General features: G+C 40.9%; 1 long non-coding RNA gene across 1 annotated transcript in view; it reads right to left on the bottom strand.

Annotated features, from left to right (window-relative positions):
- Positions 1-18,539, bottom strand: part of LOC115352952 — a 93,878-nt gene extending 75,339 nt beyond the window's left edge. Inside the window, exons 1-5 of the long non-coding RNA XR_005930812.1 lie at positions 12,934-18,539; positions 12,185-12,249; positions 11,536-11,750; positions 10,282-10,445; positions 114-184 (exon numbers count right to left, since the gene is read on the bottom strand). This is a non-coding gene — a long non-coding RNA (uncharacterized LOC115352952). The remainder of the gene's footprint in view (positions 1-113; positions 185-10,281; positions 10,446-11,535; positions 11,751-12,184; positions 12,250-12,933) is intronic.
- Positions 18,540-19,067: the final 528 nt, after the last annotated feature.

Genomic DNA, 19,067 nt, shown 5'->3' with positions numbered 1-19,067 from the left:
GGATTTTGTCTTTTTCTCCTTCTGTCTCTAGAGAGTTTAAATAAATGTTATATATACATTTATCAGGCTATAAAGGGGTAAAGCTGGGAAGTCTTAGTTAAGATCATACTCACAAATGATGACTTGTTCTTTAGAAGTGTTTGGTTTTCAGAAAAGTGTTTGGGTCTCCAAAGGTCGCACTATACTAAAAGGAATACAGGAAAAAGACACAATTTAAGCACATCAGTACTCAAATGAATCCCCAAGGATATTTTGGTTAAGAGGTAAAATGCATCCAGGTTAACTCCCCACTTCATTTCCTTCTGGAGTCTCTGAATGGAGAGACAATCAGCTAGCAAAATGTGAAGTTATTAACAACGTGAGTGTAGGCCCCAAAGCTGTACTCAGATGTGACAGCACGGACCCTTTTGCCAAGACCTGTAAGACCCAGAACCTGGGAGGACAAAAGAGTGTTACGAAAAAGCATACTCCAGAAATCTGTGCAATGTTCAGTCTTCTGGTAAAATGGGAGCACTGGACATAAGCTTCAAAGATCGATATGCTAAAGTTTTCTTGCCAGAAGGTCAGTGCCAGTTATGTATATCTATCTCCAGGGTAAAGAAGATTAAAAGCCATCTGGACAGAGTCCTGGGCAACCTGCTCCAGGTGACTGTTAGAGATCACTTCTAACCTCAATCTTCCAACCAACCGTGAAAAGAAAAGAGAAGAAAAAAAAATCTACAAGGTGATATTCCAACTATTAACACCTACTCACCTACCTCATTGGGAAGTTAAGACAGGAAATAAGTGTGTAACTTCTGTTGAAGACCATGCAGCAATATTTCTGGAGCTCCATTCACTTTCACCAAGTTAAACCTGACTCCAAGCAGTTAGTTAGGAATGTGAGAAATCTTTCCTTTACAGGGTTTTTGCAAACCTTTAGCATTATCTTAATGCAGTTTTGTTAAGTGAATTATTTATTAACTTGATACTCTCATTGATCAGCATAGGGAACTCCCACCAAAGCAGTCAATTGGACTTCTGAGTGCAAATCAATAGCAAGCATTTAAAGGGATATTCTTCCTTTGATGCACATAGGAAACTCCCATTAACAACCATGGGAAGTATACAAGGAATTATCTTGCTAAAAATCATGCAAAATAAAGAAAACTTTTTACTACACCTTTTTTGGTGTTGGTTTTGGGTTTGGTTTTAACCTGATTTACATTATGCATTACTGAAAGTTAGCCTGAACTCTAGTTAAGCTTTCTCACAGGATATAATCTGTTCTCTGACTGGCATTACCAAATTCTTCACCATATGAGCTTCTACAGTTTCTTTAAAAATGCATTTATTCTGGAATCACTACTCACTTCATAAAACAGAGTAACTGTGATAGGACTTAATCTTTACTCTCAAATAAAGCATCCATACAGGAGACTGTTTTGTAAAGTAGTTTGTCCCATAATAGCTGTGTCAGTTAGTTTCCCCATTCAGGTATGTCCTAAGCTTAGCTGGGCAGAATTTTAAACTCGCATTAGCAGAAAGCCAGGCTTTATTGTTTTATTAAGGTTTACAAGCCAATCACTTCCTGGTTCTTAGTAAATTTACAGCCCAATATTCAACGGACTGTAAATTGCTATATAGAATTATGTTAGCCAGGCCCTGAATTGAGCTATTTTATTGTTTGGGAGGCAAATTCATTTTATCCTGGAGCTGATTTTTTTCCCAAGGAAAATGCATTGAAGCCACTGGCACTGAGAATTAACAGAATCCTTGTATTTGTCAATAAGGTCGTGCAATTGTTGATGCCTTCTGGAAGTAAACTTCCGTTAGAAATGCTGTTGCCATTCATCAAAAAGAAATAGTATATTAGAAACTTAAAAAGCATCCCAACTTTCCAGAGTACTTTTATTCAAAAGTAGTCAAATCACCTTGCACTTTTTCTTGATACCAACACAATGCTGGTAAATCGTGACTATAATTGTGTGACCACAAACAATTATCTATCATTAATTTGGACAGAAATATTTCAAATAGCAAAGAACAGACAACTGCTAATCACCATGGCAGAAAGTCTTAGACATAGGGCATTTCACTGACAATTATTTGAACTATGGCATTTAAACTGGTGGCCATTTTCTTTGTTGCTTTATCCTTGGGCTTGATCAACATTCCAGATCCTTCTTGCATTCTGTTTGGAGCCCAGCAATAGCTAGATTGAACACATAAATGAAAATCAACTTAATTTAATGTGACAAGAGTGGCTTTGTGCTTAGGCTTTGCATCCAGTCATTTATTTACTCCCTGTGTATAAAACTTTGTCTTGTAGAACAAGAATCCCTTCTTGTCTGCATATCTCTCTGGTATCTCCTCCTCATTTTCCAAAATGGTTGTTATTGCATGTACTGCCATCCTCACACAGGCACTGGCATCAGCAAATCTGATCACAGATGGAACTTTTTCCAGAAATATATCCATTCCACCACCCCCATCAAAAAAGGGGTGCAACATTGTCCAGGCCAATGAAGATGCAGGCACAAAAAAAAAAGAACTTGGTTTAAGAGAGCATTTGCATACTCTTGGGATCACCAATGAACGATCCCTCACTTTAGACTGCCACATCCCACAACCCCATTTTTCCTTCCTCTGTAGCACAGAATAGTCTGCTGTCTTAAGACTGTCTGGAGAATTTTATTGAACCTTGGCTGCTGAAGAAACTTAGTCATGCCCTGACTTTCCTTGTTGCCTTCCTGTAGCACATTATGCTTATGCTATGTACTATTGATCCTAAGCTTTCTAAAGGGTTCTCACAAATGTCTTTTGCCCACTATAGAGGAAGTCTCACAGGGCAGATTTTCTCTGTACCCTTCTGGAATAAACAGCATATGTATGGCCAACAACAACTTGCAGAACCTAAACTGTAAGACTTTGACTCTTTTTAATCTCACCTCTCAGTCTAAATATTTTCTGAGGATATCAACTATATCTCTTAGTTTTAACGGCATGTTTCAACATTGTGGTGGAGATGGAAGAACTCGTCTTTGGCAAATGGAAGTTACTTTGTTCAGAAAGAATCGTATTTGCTTTTGTATTACAATGAAAAGCCAGTGTTTCATAGCAGGAAGTCCTCATTTTAACCTAATGGATGTTCTCTTTCAGGAATTATTGACCTGTTAGAAATTTCTAGATGCATTGACAGTAAAGAAGGCAGAGACCATAATGTGGGAAGATGGGAACACACTGGAGAATTCCTGTAGTCAGTTTGCACTGGGTAGCAAAAATGTCTGTTAACACTGCTCAGCAAAAAGGAGATGCTTTGTAACATGACCCTCTGCACCTTTCCCTGAACCACAACTTTCAGATTACAAACATAAGAAGCTATTAAGGAAAAAAAAAGCTTCTTTGCAGGTCTGTTCAAAAGTGATGGAAATTTCTCTTACTCATTTCTAACATTCTTTGTATGCTTGTGCATACCATAATATGGAATTACACCCCAGAAATCGATTAGAAGCAGGGAAAAAGGTATACATCTTTTCAGAAGCAGGTATATCCATGAAAAGAAGGAGAAGGAAAGTCTTCTGAAATATATTTGGATGTTACTTCATTTATTAAAAGAAAAATACTTTGGTTAGAATTGCTGGATGACACATCTGCTTTCCATCCAATTCTCAACTTTTACTCATCAAAAAGTAACATATAGAGGTCCAGTGCATTAGCCATTCTTGTCCTGCAGAGCAAACTTGACTGGTCAGCCTACAGTCCTGTTTCTGGATTCTGTAACCAGAAGCACTGATAGAAATTTTCTAACAGAATGATTTCCCATCAAAACACTCTAGCCAGAGACTAAGGATGCCAGGCTTCCTGGTTCTTCTGGCTCCACATCATCTTGCCAGGTGGGCAACTGGAGGCTGTATTTCATGTATTAAAACTATGAGGCGTGCCAGGTGTGGAAATGGTTCCGTATTTAGCAGGTGCAGCGTTACAGAATATACAATAGACAAAGGTATTCCAGAATGTGTTTTTCCCCAACTCAGAATGAAAACCTTTCCCAAAGCCAAGCTTTTCCTTTTTCTTACTCAGTTATAGCATACACTGATGCACAGCCTTCTTGAAAGAAAAGCTTCATTGACTGCAACAATTGGAAATTACACAAATAACAATTTAAATTACAGCCTACACAAAGCCCTCTCTCTGTAAAATCCTTTGATGGCTAACCAGTATTGCTGAACTTCCTCATATACCCAGAGCATACTCCTGAACCTTGTTACTTCATGTTATGAAAGGGAACATTTCCAATCCTGCCAAATTCAATTGTTTTTGTGAGTTTCTGGGCTTTTATCCCTCCGGCTAAGGGAGTCCCAAAGGCTCAGCAGGAGACAAAGGCAAGGTGCTCATGGCCAGGCTTGTTGCCATTGTGTTAACAACTCTCACATGACAAATGAATGCCTTATCTTAAGTCATGCTTTCCTATGACTTTTTTTTTTTTTTTTTTTTTTTTTTTTTTGATGGTTGGCTGTATAGATGGCTCCTCTTCCAGGAGCCCTCAATGAAGTTAAATCAACATATTCCTAGAATTAACAGACAAAATCTAGGGCAACATAGGGTGCTCCTACATTATTCCCACACTTCAGTAGATGATTCTGCTTTCTGTAGTCAAAAAACAGGAGACTCCTACAGTATAAATGATGGAGTGGTGGACTCATGGTCTAAGCATGCCCATGTGCCTGGGAACTAACAGTGAAATAGCAAAGAAAACCACTTAAGATTGCAGAGGTTAACAAACTATGGTTTACAGTTTACTGCATGCTTCAGCTATGATTTTAATAATTTTGATTCCATCTGCCCCCTTTGATTTCTAAGATGTAATTTTCAAAGCTCTGTATACAAATGTGTGTGCAAATGTGTGCAAACTGGCATTTCAAACACACAGAAGTTGTGCTGAAAGCTGTCATAGTGTTTTTGCAAGAGTATATTATGAAAGCCATTGTTTTCTTTTTCACATCCTAGGAAAAAAATGTACATATGTATATGGGTAAGCATTGTGGAATCTTAGCACAATTCACCTGCTCTCTATCATTCCTTCATTACTTGTTTCAATGAAAGATAAATTAAGAAATCCATGGATGTATCTTGAAAAAAAAAACTTAATATATATATTTAACATAAAAATTATACCTACAATGATACTGTGTGGTAACTCAGGCTTTTGATTTTGATTCTGAAGTTCTTAGTCATTTCATATTGCTGGATATTCTTGCCAAAGTGTGCATCCCAACTGTGGCAGTAATTCTGAAATTTTTGTAATGCGTTAATGAAAAAGAGTCTATTTCTAGCCTAATTTTGTATCCCTACCGATGACAGTAGATATATTCTCCAAAATATACCAATAAAAATTACAATATCGCTTATTTTATCAGAATAGAAATAGAAATCAAACTTGAACTTGTGGGTAGTTCACACATAAATGTAGTTATCCCTGAATCAGGGTGATTTTTATTTTAACATTTTTCTATCTGAGATCTTGGCTTTTTGTAGAACTCCGCAAGATCATTGTTTTTGCCCCGCCTCTCCCGTTTCTTTTACTGTGTAACTGCCTTATACAAAGTGATATTTGTATGCCAGCAGGTAATATGTTTATGGAGTAGTCACCCAGACCTGACAAGTACTGTAGTGTATTTTTTTTGAAAATTGCCCAAGGTGGGGTTATTTTGTCTGCTTTGACAAATTGTATATGCACTGTCCACATAATGCTGTCACATCTACCTTAGGTTCATCAGTATCTTATTACTGATGCTGTTGTTTTCAAATCTAAATACAGCATGGAGAAAGCAAGCAAGAACACAAACAAACCTATCTTAGCAACAATTTTAAAAACAAAGCCCAAAACAATGACACTGTGCAATAGCCTTGAGAGATATTTTATAGCTGTGTTCTAATTCTTCAGAAAACAGAGAGAGGAGCTTTGAAAAGGTGCTAATAGACCATGAATTTGCAGCAGTGTAGTTCACAGCTAAACACACTCCCACTTCAAGCTCGGGCAGGAAAAAAAAAAAATGAGGGCACCACAGAAGTGAATTAAAAATCATGCAAACAGTCCCAGCAACAACCAGGGCAGTAGCAGCTTATAAGATCAGCTTCATTTGGCAGGGTGCCCATCATACCATGACCTAACAGGGCCAGGGCAGGAGGATATCTCATGGCTTGCAAAAAGAGGATGGCACAGGCTGCCAGGGGGAGGGATGGAAGCAAAAGAAACATCTTTTAAGCCTATGTTGAATTAACTTGTTTTACAGAACAACGACAGAAAACTTTTAGGTCTCTTAAATGTGTTTGAAGAGTCCTTCTGTAATTTATTTTAGACTGCAGACAAATATTCTCTTTGGATCAGCTGTGCTACAGGGAGAGATTACTATCGCAATGCCCCTCCTCCTGCCTGGGGGTATTGTCCCCTCAAATCTCCCAGAGATGCTCATGTGCGTACTCCAAATGAGACCGTGGTTCCATGACAGTCTAATCCGATCTAAACTGGGGCTGCTGCAGTCCCTCCATCCCCAGCTGCTGCCCTTTCCCGTGCCAGCAAGGATGCTTGTCTAGTCCCACATTGAACCGGTTCAGAAAAGACAGAACTAAATTGAAAAACCGTAACACTTCCCTGCCAGTTCAGCTCCCTGTGGAGTCAAACAAGCACCAGCGCTGGTGCAAGAGATGGGGTGGGGATATTCATGATGCAAAGCCAGGCTGCAACAGCTCTGGTTTGGATCAGCTTAAACCATCTTGGAACCGCGCTACAGGCTGGGCTAGCCAACGCCTGCTATTTAAACTGCTTGTGCTGATCTAGCTCTTTCTGCCTAGCTCAAGTTTGGGAGTGGTCCTAAAAAGAGCTTCCTCATCAGATAGAAGGGGTGGGCAGCCTCCCCTTGATATCAGTAGCCCTTTCCTCAGACACACCTGAACATAGGGTTTTGTGGAAATGGCCTCATATGATTCATGAAGCCTACCGGGAGTTTCTCCATTCTTGTGGCAGGACAGGCATTGATGAGCAGTCCTCCATGCTGAGCTGGGGGAAGCTCCCTCTCAGGGGCAAAGCCAAGCTGCCAAGCATCCCACAATAGCCAGGGCACTCTGGGAAGCTGTGATGAACTACCAGGATCCAAGCCCAATGTGACAGATTATTTGAATGTAAAGAGATGTCAAGGAAAGATAGTAGAGGAAGGGATACATCTATCTGGACTGGAAATTGAAATAATTTCTCGCCCTTTCTGAAGTTTATCAGGTTTTTTGTCAGATCCTGAGCAGGATTGGTACTTGCTGACTTGTTTGCACACATCATCACATCTGATGTGTGCATGCTGGCACAAAGATGGAGAGGAACACACAATATCAAACAGCAAACATGTAATTAAGAGAGTTTTACTACCTCCAAAGGTCACCTGCTTCCTTCCAGTAGTAGCTGTGGAATAGTTTAGAGCCAAAACTCTCGAGGGCAAAATCAAGGATATGCAAATTAGCCACTAGAGAGGGAGAACATCGCACAAGATATACCTTGTGTCTTTACTTGAAAGGTGGGTTTAATTACCAGGTCTTCCACAGTCTTCCTGTACCACCTTAGTTTCACAAGTATTTAGCTTCTGCTGGACCCACATACATCTGTGAAGAGTACATTCTGCAACGTATTATGATGACAGACACATTAGGAACCTGAGATGCTCAGACAGCAGAGTGATGAGGACTATATAAAGCAATCAAGAGAGGAAAAAACCCCGTAAGTTCAAGGAATGAGAGAGGAAAGACTGGATTCACTGGAAAAAGCACTTGAACTTCTGAGGAAACAAAGGGAGAAACCAGTTAAGTTAGAAGAAAACCCTGAAGCCACCTTTTAAATGCCAGGCTTAGTACTAGGAGGCACGTCTATACCTACAAGTTCCCAGCCTGTGACATTTCACTTACAGCAGCACATCTGAATGGTTGAGTGATGTGGCTTGGGAAAGGAGCGGGAGTAACATTGCTCAGATTTGAAATTGTGTGAGGCAGGGAAATATCTTAATAGCTTGAAACTACTGCAACGTTTGCTGGGTGGGGAGGGAAGCAAATTGAAAACATTTATATTGGGAAGAGAAGGAGAAGGAAGAGAGAAAGATGTAGTCAGGAGTAAGTTCAGAAAAGCAAAAAGTCTAACCTATATGCTTGCAGAACTGCTTACTGGAGTGAAGACGACACTAGAACTAAAATTACTTTTTTAAAATAAGTAAAAAACTGTTCAGCTCATTGTCAAACAGCCAGCTGTTTATTGCCAATTGCTTTATTGTCAGGTGCCAATTTATACCCTAAATGTCTTTGGGTTGAGACCACTGCCCTGTTCAGGGGGTAATCCAGTGGCCAGCACAGAACTGCCCCTTAGGTGCACTTACTTCATTTGTAACATAATGGAGATTTGCAGGCTCTGTTATAAGGAGAATGCTCCAAACAGTATTAACACTCAAGTCAAGAATGTTATCTGTTTCCACCACCACCCCCCACTCCACCCCACCCCCCCCAAAAAAGTGGATTGAGTTCTGCTTTTTCACTGATTCTCAGAAGAAATATAAAGATATTCTCTGCCAGTTGCAGATGTGTTCTATTTTTTCCCTACATCAGAGCTTCTGAATCACTCTTAATAATAGGCAAAGGCTATTCATACCAAATGGGGAAGTTCTCACACACTATGATGATAAAGCATTTCATCCATTTGCAAAAGAAAAAAAAAAAAAAAGAAAAAAAGAAAACACTACCCACAGAACTGCAACATCACATCATCTGTGCTTTGCTGAATGTTCACAGAACAACACTGGAAGTCATTGAAGTGTCAGATAGTGATTTCATCATGTGTCAGGCCTCCCACTAATAAATGATTCATCTTTCTCAGTACTGACACCTCAAAGAATTAAGGAGGAGAAAAAAAAATTCATAAACTTTAAAGTGAGAAGTACTCTACTGATATTATACTTCCCAAGTAAACAGAAGCTTATGCACACACTAAGAATGTGTTTAGAATCTAACCTTCCATTTATCTGAAGTGTACTTTTAAGTTTTAAAAGTGAATCCATTACAGAAAAAAAGGTATAATGGAATTCCATGTGTGTTATATCACCATAATACACAGAGGTAAATTGCTCAATTTACAAATATGAGATTTCACACACTCCACCCCCCCAGTTTTGTGAACTGAAACTGGAATTGGGAAGAAATCTTTTCTGGTTTACATAGCAGTGATTAACAGTATGTTAGTGACAATAGGCCTGCCCCAACCTCCGAGTACTGATTACAGTTGTAAAAGTAAATCTAGCTCCTCTTGAAGGTGATGAGCGACTTACAATTGACTCTAATGGAAGTGGGACTGGAGGGAAATTTGTCATTTTAATAGGAATTTACATAATTGTTCTTTCATGCTTCATAAAGCCAGAACATCTTCCATTGATGACAAGTAGCTCTACTGGATGAACAGGACTAACTAGTACTCCAAACTTACTTCTCCCAGAAGGTATGAACTTAAATACAGACCCAAACCAGGCAATGTACTTAGCAAATGCTACCATTTTTGCTTGGTTTGCTAGGACACTGAAGTTTTTGTGTAGTCACAGACCGTTTCTAGTTAATTTTTTTCTATTTCAACAAAATGCAGTAAAGATACAGAGGTCTCAAATTCCCGCTTCTTTGTAAAAAATAAATAGCTAGGAGAAGAAAGAGATTCTAAATGTGTCCTAACTGTAAAAAAAAAAAGAAAAAAAAAAGCTGCGACATGAATTTAAACTTTATGAAACATTAAAGAATCCACATGGGAGAGACCTAACAAATGACCCCACTGTAGGAAAAAAAGAGACAATTGTAATTCACTATGAAACCATGAGACATCGACCTATGGAAAACCAGGCTTTGCTGGTTCTGCCACTAATGGAGCTCCTTTGGCTGTAGGAGGGGTTTTTTTTCTCATCAAAACAGCATCTATTATAAACAAAACACTTCAATCGGTAGACTCAAAGCTGTGATACAGAATTTATCACACTTGATTCCTCTCCTGGAGCGGGGAAAAGAATTAGATGAAGATGATAAAGTTTGGACTTGGAGACCCATTCTCAGCAGAAATAATTAGGCTGGTAGGAAAACTGCTGGGGATAGAAAAAAGCCACAAGCCCCTGAGGTCTCATGTCCTAAGCAGGTACTTAATTCTTTGGCTCACTCTGCATATGTATACCAGAGATACCAACATGGAGTACTTAAAAACAGTAATATACAAAAGCAAATTATTCTTTGCTGTTCTCCCACCTCTTGTTTTGGTAGAATTAATTTGGGCATCCTGGGTAAAGATGATGTCCAGTTTCTCCATCAGTTTGATTTAGCATGACCTCTTCACTGTCAGCAGAGGAATGTAAAAGACGGCAATGAACATCTGTATGAAGGAAAATTTACATGGCTGTGGGGCAGGATGCCTGGATGATCAAAAAGAAAAGAAAATATTAAATACTTAAAACACTTCACCATGAAATCGCCTTCTCCCCCCCCAACTCCCATGTTAAATCAGGTAGAAAAGTGTGATAATATTAAGGCTTAATCCAATTTAAATAAATTATTTTCTTGTAAATGTTAAAACAATCATTACATGCATCATTTACCCCCTCCTCTGCCCATAGTCTTAAATTATGCTCCATTATATCCAGATGGAAAAAATATGCAGAAATGTTTCTTAAACATCAGAAATTTTGTTTTTGATTATATTCAGAGGTAAAAGTCATTAAGGAGTCCTAGGGAAAAAAAAAAAAAAAATCTTAGAAAGCATTATGGGATTTTGTGTAGCAAACTTAATTAAGAAATTTCTTTGCTAGGTTACCAACAATATTTTATTACAAGCTTAAGGTATAAGATTGTTATAGTTCTCTGTCGCGCTTGGCAGCAAAGAAAGAACACATGCAAAGAACAATCTTGTTCTTAAAATTAATTACAAATGTACAAATGAGTGATATATCAGACCCTGTCTACACTGCATAGTCATGCATTTATAACCATTTCACCATACACAGTTATTAAAAAGCATGTTTTACATCTACAGTAGCTTGATACCACATCACAGCCACGGGTAGTTATGTTTATTCATGCACAACTACCACCAGCCAGAACTACATGTACGTGTCAGTGCATTTTAGCAAAATCTGCATCAAATAACCAGTAGTGCAGGTCTCTTCAGATAGCTTTTTCTTTAAGTGGGCAGACTGGAAGCAAGATAGGAAAAGGCAAGACAGAAACCCACGGGTGGCAAAGGGCAGGTGGTGACAGACAGCAGTCTTCAGCCACTGGCCGTTCTCAGTCAGTTGATGTGGTGACAATCGCCCAACACAGAATTGCTTAGCAACCCATCCTGTTTATCTTGCACATCCTTACTGTCCCAAAACACATCTGCCACAGAAGGGGTGAGGAATTCTCTCTCCACTGGCAACATAAATGGCTGAGGAGGAAACACCTGAACCCTGGGCACTGTGAAGTCCCTGGCTGATGGTGGACCCCGCAGTTGGTGGAGACTCCCACCTGCGATCTGAGGATTGGCAACGGAAGAGCCCTGCAAGAACATTTCTTCAGCGTAGCAGCCTGCAGCACGCAGGACAATGAGCAACGGGACACTGATGAATTCTCCTAAGTAGAGAAGTCCATCCTAAATCTTCCCCTCAGAAATCTCAGTTCATCCAGCTGGATCACAGCGAGCTGCCAAGTCTGGGTCTCCAGCAAGAGTGGAATACAGAGAGCTACAGAAAAAAGAACAGTTCAAAGGGTGTCTACTTCAAGACTGAGCCAAGTCACAAACCAACCAGAAATCCCTGCTATGGCTACAAGGACACTGGCACCTACACACACTCGTCCCTGTAGACACAGACCTAACTACACATTGCTCAAGGCTTATAACACTGATCTCACAAGCAAAATTTAAAAATCACCACTCTGCTACCCTCTCCCCAGGACAGCAAAGGATATTTTGTTTTAACCTCACGCCTTCAGTTCATGCTTCTCCCTAGGAACATTTGTTTCACTCAGCTGTCCAAAGCCAGTCCTAGCCATGAGACCTGAATAACACCAGTCTCACTGAGAAGTGTTTCAACAAACACAAACCACTGCAGCTCTGAGCATGTAACTTGCCAGACAGTTTTCCTGGTTATAGAGGGAATTTCAGTCTTTGACTCACTGGTAAGTAAGTATGTTCACACGCCGTTTCCTCATCCACACAATTCCCTCGTCCTGGACTGTTTGCTAAGAAAGCCCGAGATTATTTGTGTTACACTCCATGCAGGGAAAATACAACATACAAACATATAATTATATAGTGATGAGATGCTCCAGTTACAAAAAGCCATAAATTCTAAACAAGATTATCTTGGGTTTAAAATTCACTTTCCCTGGTTCACAAGATGAGCCATCTCATGGCCCAGATAGGCAAGATGACATATTATGGTTTATGTTACAATTACGTAAATTACCAGGCACGAACTTACTAGAAAGGGCTACTAGGGCTGTTGCCCACAATTTTCATGACAGCTGCAGGCGTCATGTTCTCCTGTCAACTGATGGGAGAATGGTATAGGAACTCAATATGACAAGCATATTTTTAATTTACAGGCAACACTGGCAGTTTTAAAACTTTTTAATTAATGAACACAACTGACTGGGTACACGTATGCTGCAAAGCTGGCTAAACCGCCTTGGGTACGAGAGCCAGGCTTGGATTTCTGCCCTAATTTAGCAGAGAAGTAATCTAAGGGCAAACAGTCATACTTTTCAGTGGGATAAATGAGCACATCCAGACCCCTCTACATCAGCTAGACTGCCAAAGGTACTCAAATTGGCTTGTTCAAAGCTAGCTTGGGTGCCCCTGCAGCCTGCAATATAGATCTAACCTTTGTTTTTTGGAGACGCCACAGGCGGAGTGACTCCCACCTCACCATCCTGCCTGTAGAGCCGTGGGGAGCCATCACTACAGCAGATCTGGCAGAGCTCAACTGGAAGAAGGACGAGAGGAGACGCTGGGACACTGCCCATGGGGCCTGCAGAGCTGCATGTGTACTTCTGATTCTGGGGAAGCAATAACCTGATCAGTGCTCTACCCTGCTCTCTTGGCAACACACAGGCTTCAAAAAACATGTTTCCATTGTGACCAGCATTTGCTTTAATAAACAAACTTTAATAAAACAAACAATTAAAAAAAAGGCCAGATCCTCTCGCATAGCATTCCCTGCAAACCAATTACAAAGAACAACTCTCGTGGGCCAGCAAGCAATCTCTTCCCAGGCCAGGCACCAAGCAGGAATGGAGCCTGCCGTGGCTGCTGGGCAGGAAGGGTTGGGCCCACTGGGCCTTTGAAATAAAACACACAGCTTGTTTGGCAGATAGCTATTTCTTCATGGACTGATCAGCAGGAGGCATCACGGAAGCTGGCCAGTGACTTGAGCAAGCCCACTGCCTCCCTGGTGTCTTGTGTTCATGTCAGTGAAGAAGGCAAATCTTAAGCTGTACCCAAATCCCTTAAGAATTATAATGACATGACTGACACTTGGTTGGGCCATCCTTTCTCTGTTGTTGCTGATATTTTAAACCTAATTCAGTTTTTGCCACAACTCACTCATGCACAGTATCCTTAATCTACAAACACTCAAGGACAATAATTCAGCTTTATTATCCATATTCCCTGGGCTCGCATTTCATAAACTATAAGCACACTCAAGAAAGAACAATTCCTAAAATAGCCAGGCATGTACATTTCCACCCGCTCTTCAGGAAAGCAGTTCAAAAACATAGGTCCTACAGGTCCTTGTAACACTTAAAATTGCTAACCCGAACCTCTTGATAGCAGCAGGCGGTATCTTCAGAAACAGCTGGGGTTTTATCTTAGCCTCTCACTCCAAGCTACTACATACCATCAACCGTGTTTATATAGGCACTGCAGTGACAGCAGACATAGCATGAACCAAGCAGAGCACAAATTCTGGTTCATATCAGCAGAAGACTTTGAAACTGCACATAAAGCCAGCACATATTATAAATTCAATAAAACCAGAGACCACCAATGGGGTTATTATAACTGGATATCACAAACAAGAAATAAACATATCTAAGTTTTTGGGCAACAAAAGCTATTACTAAGAACAAGCAAGTTGTTCTCGTACTTTATTTCCTACAGTCTGCTCTTTGCTTAATATTTCAGGGTCTCAACTCTGTGCGGTGCTGGGGTACCTCCAAAACTGGTCAAAAATCAAAAGGAGCTGAGAGCATCCAGCACCCTACAGGATCAGGCCTTATCTATGCTGTTACTAAACACCAAATTGCCTGATGAGCTTCCTTATGACTACAACAATAATTTGCTGTTTCCGTCCTTCCAGTAGGAGCCACCACTATGTGTGTGTTACTTGATTACTTAGAAACATGACCTTTTATTAAAAACACAGCCTCCCCTGTGCTCAAAATTAATTCTACTTGGCTGTAATACAAATGATGTTTCAAATCTGTGAAATTTATGGTCAGTTACAAGGCAAAATGATGGCTAAACTTTGGCTAGTAAATTGGACGCCAGCAGCGCTGCCCCTGCCAGCACTGGAGCTGAGCTTGAAGCCTGATTCACCACTTTTCCACACTACTCATCAGCTGGAACCAGCTCTGGGCAACTGAGCTGGTTTTTTTTCCAACAGGAAAACTGAGTGTGTCCTGTGCTTGAGAGGAGCATCGTTACTGCCTATAAAGATGGGCTCCAGCATGCTACATCTCATCTCAGAGCCATATGTACTCTCTTTGCAAATTAAGCCACCACAAATAAGACAACTTTATTTCTTTCCTAGAAAGGCCTCAATGTCACCTGCTGCTAAGGCAAATGGCCCTGGAAGAGAGGCTCTGCCCAGACTGAGCTGATGTGCAGACAGGAAAGGCAGACATGCAAATGGCAGGTTTGTGGGATAGCACTGGCTGTACTGAGAGTTTCTAGAGCCTTTGGTCCACCCTGGCACATAAAAACCTGTACTACCTCTTCCCTTCCTCCCACCCAAATCACCAGACAACTTATACAGCGAAGCTAGCCCTTGTCCCTTTCTGACTACCTATTTTCTGCACCTTTCCCCAGTCCTTCTCCCTTCTCACAACCTCTTTGGCTCTCTCCACTCACTCCAGTCCCACCCTCCACCTTCCCCTCTCAAGTCTCCCCCCCTTTCCCATGCCCACTGCCAAGAACAAAATGCCAGCAAGGCAACTATCTTTTCCTCCCCTGCTCCAGCACTGCCCCATGCCTCTTTTGACCATGCTGGGCTCCCTTGGGTGCCATATCCCGGCCACTTATACACATGCTGCAGTATATCGCACCAGTTTGGGCAGGCCTACCATCGCATAAAGGGAAAGACAGAGGTGGCCATGAAGAGATCATCTCCTTGCCCATCTAGCCAACATTGTCCTCTGATCACAACCTAGATTGCGCTGGTCCCACGAGCCTGATTTTCCCCATGGTTCAAAGTAAGCATTACACTTTGTAAGGCTGGAGGGGGAAGAGAAGAGGGAGGAAGGAACATAAACTTTCAAGTGGGTGAAGAGGAGGAAGAAAGGCGGGATGGAGCATTTATCTTGGTCCCCTCTTCCACCCACTAAGACACACTCCTGTTCCCCTTCTTCCACGTAGAGCTCTTATTTAAGTCTAAAAGCTTCTTACTTCAATTTAATGAACTGGTTAAAATTACCAACTCAACTAAAATAGTTCACATTTATGCAAAATAAGTTTGTGCAGCAACTTGCACTGAAACAAAAACCAGAAGTTCCTACCAACTTGATCATTCTCATTCAAGCTTGTGTGCTTTCAAGGGTTTCATTCAAGCTTGTGTGCTTCAAGGGTTACTGACCCACAGTCCTGTTTCTCAACAGATGCAGGGCAACTAAGCAAACTGCAGTAAATGCTGAACAATGTGGCAAGGACAAGCACCCTTACATTGCCAGCTGTAAAATGAAGTGAAACAAAATGCGAAGAAAAGAAAAGCTGACGTAGTACTGAATTCAGCAGAGAAAAGGCAGACAAAGAGCCAGATGAAGAGATACTGCTTTTTCTGCGGTGCTCGCACCAAGAACATCGTGACTTTCCACAAGCACTGTTTTCATCAGTTCTGTAAGCTGAAGGAATATTAGCCCCATTTTACAGATTGTAAACTGAGGTGGTCAGAAATTAAGATCTGAAGAGCCTCAAAGTACCTAAACCCCAATTCTTGCTAGTACTAAGCATTGCATATTCTTTGAATATTCAAAGGATACAGCTTCCAGCAGCTTTTGGTGCAGATGCACATGTGTAGTCCTAAGAGAACGCATAGAATGAGGAACACAATGCAACAGCTACAACAGGAACACTTTAGCAACCACAGACATATTTATTTCCCCATCTCCTCTTCCACATTTTCAAGTGGGGGAACAAAGTATCCTGCACACTAGGAGGTTTGGATCAAAGAGCTATGATGGTCACAAGTCACAACTCATCACCCACCTGACAACTGTAGCTATTTACGTACAAATTAGTAGTGCTGACCTGGCCACTATTAAAAGATTGATGTAAATGGCTTATCCAGCATCACACTCCTTGGCAGAGAATCAACTCCAAAGCAACATTCAGCTGCCTTGACAATGAGATTATGTCTTCCCTTCTTGCATTCACAGGAACACAGGAGGGTAAGAGTTCAACAGACAACGGTCTTCTTCAGCATGCACTCTAATTCATCCCCAGAGCAGACTCGTTTAATACACTGAATAAAACCCAATCATCCTGGGGGGGGGGGGGGGGGGGGGGGGGGAGGTATGCAATCTATTTTAAGATTATTACAAAGCAATATATAGATGTATGGATGGAATTAAGATTGCATAAGCATTTCCCAATTCTGGCATTTTGTAACTTTTGAGTGCTTAACTTAGCCACTTTAATATCCTTTCACTCTGACCATCTGTGTAGTGTCTGTCTGCATGTGTATGTAAGGCTGCCGCAAGGATCCTGGAGATGCTAGGCACCATGTCTCAATTGCCGAGAGGACGTTAAATCACATGCATAAATCTACGTTGCATGAATCCAGCCTTATTGTGCATGTGATACAGAATCTGCTACACATGTAAAGCTTAACTGCATGATGGCAGCTGCTTGTTGGGAAACCCTTAGGCTCAGAAGCAGAGACACCACCTCGCATGTACACTAGCTACTACGTTGCATGGTCAGTATGTTTGTATTTTATGTATATATTTAACAAATGTGTACTTCTATGCATATATTTAACAAGTAAAAAAGGTTGTGGGGAAGTGGCCAAACTGACTGCCAGCAACTGGCTACTCATCTCTCTATTTCCCCAAGGGAACAAATAAAAGGAAGTTCTACTTCCCTGTTCTGCAAGGGATTCATTCACAGCAGTAGACATTTTTTTCTCTTAGATATGTATTGTAATGCTATCTTTGATACTGTACTCCAATATTACAGTAATGTGCTACGGGACTTTTAGGACCAATGCAAAACAATAAGGCAGAATATGAATACAGGAAGGATAGGGTTTTTAAAGTGCGACAGAAAAGAGGAGGGGAATTCAAATCGGGAGATGTGGAAAGCAGAATGTCAGATCTAGACATCAACTCCAGCCAATGGCAAGAACTAATCTGGAAAATTCAACACTCCGGGTAGCTATAGGCAGAGGCCCCTCTCTGACAGTCTCCACATTCTTCTTACAAGAAAGAGTCGGCTGCCTGTGGTAAAGTTCCATCTTCTCAAACACAAAACAAAACGTGCTATGCACAAATGGTGTCATCATTTGTGGCACAAAAGGCTGCTCTGTAGGAACGGGTCTGGATTATACAGACCGGGGGATCTACTTTTATAGTTTCTTTACCTACTTTATCAAGCTTCTAGGAAGCCATTCAAACCTCAAAAAATTAGAATTCCCATGCATTACGGTATCTCTACAGATCACCAGCCTGATTCTAGGGCTAGAAGCAAGTTCTGTATCCCACAGCACAAAGCTACCAACCTCTCCCACCCTCATCCTTCCCACTGTACCAAAAATTTTGCCTTTATCCACACAAGAGATTAGATCACAGAATTCAAAGTTGCATCCCTTTCAGACGCAGGAAACCTGTTCAATACTAGAGAACTTAATCTTGCCTTTTCTTAGGCAGGCATAATTCAGGTAAATATGCCACAGTTGAGGAAAAGGTATCCAGAAGTTATTTTTATGAACTGGTAAGCAGCCATCTGTCCCCAAACAATCACAGCCTGCCCCCAAGACAAGGCTCCTTTATGGCTGAACTTGCCTGGCATCATGCCCTTTGTTTGCTGACTGGTGAATTATGGCTCACAAATTCACCCCATGTTCCTTCTGACTTCCCCGTACTGTTTGTGCCTATTGTTTTATCTGTTTGACCAAAAAGAAGAAACAGCAACAAAAAAACTGAAATGGTTATGCTTTGGTTTATAGTAGATCCTGATTTTCCTTATGAAGTAAATATTTTTTTTTTTATTTATTTGTTTTGACCAGCAACCATACCAGGACCTTCCCCATTAGCTTACCGAAAATCTTCCCCCAGAACTCTGAGGACACCACAAACCATTTTGCATACGCATCTCCCTTCCAAGTTTGAAAGTATCAAAAGCAGTAGTCCCTGATTAAAAAAAGAAGTGCAGTCATACATAAGTCAACTATGATGAATGTTCTTTTCCTATAACCTCAAAGAGATTTTATCTGCCTTGAGATGTGAAGTAGGCAAGTATTATGAAAGCTTTCGTAGCTGGAGAGGTATCACCAAGGTTCCTTCTTAATGAAGCTTCCTCTCACTTCTCACTGGAATCGTGTACTAGAAGATTACCTTATGTGCTAGAAAGCGACCATATTTCACCTCTTGCTCAGAGATAGCTGCACCTAGGATGTTTAGTATACACAAGTCCAAATGAACAATGCATAAAACGCGTTATTCTCATGCAAGGAAATAGTCCACAGTATCATCACCCCCCCCCAAAAAACCACCAAAGCTTTTTGAACAATAGTATCGTATGTCAGACCACTGACCCTGTTCTGGCCTTTGCGAGTTGT

The sequence above is a fragment of the Aquila chrysaetos genome, chromosome 18 (assembly GCF_900496995.4).
Source record: "Aquila chrysaetos chrysaetos chromosome 18, bAquChr1.4, whole genome shotgun sequence".
NCBI lineage: Eukaryota > Metazoa > Chordata > Aves > Accipitriformes > Accipitridae > Aquila > Aquila chrysaetos.
The sequence above is the reverse complement of the archived record's forward strand: the minus strand, read 5'-3'. Positions and strand labels throughout refer to the sequence as shown.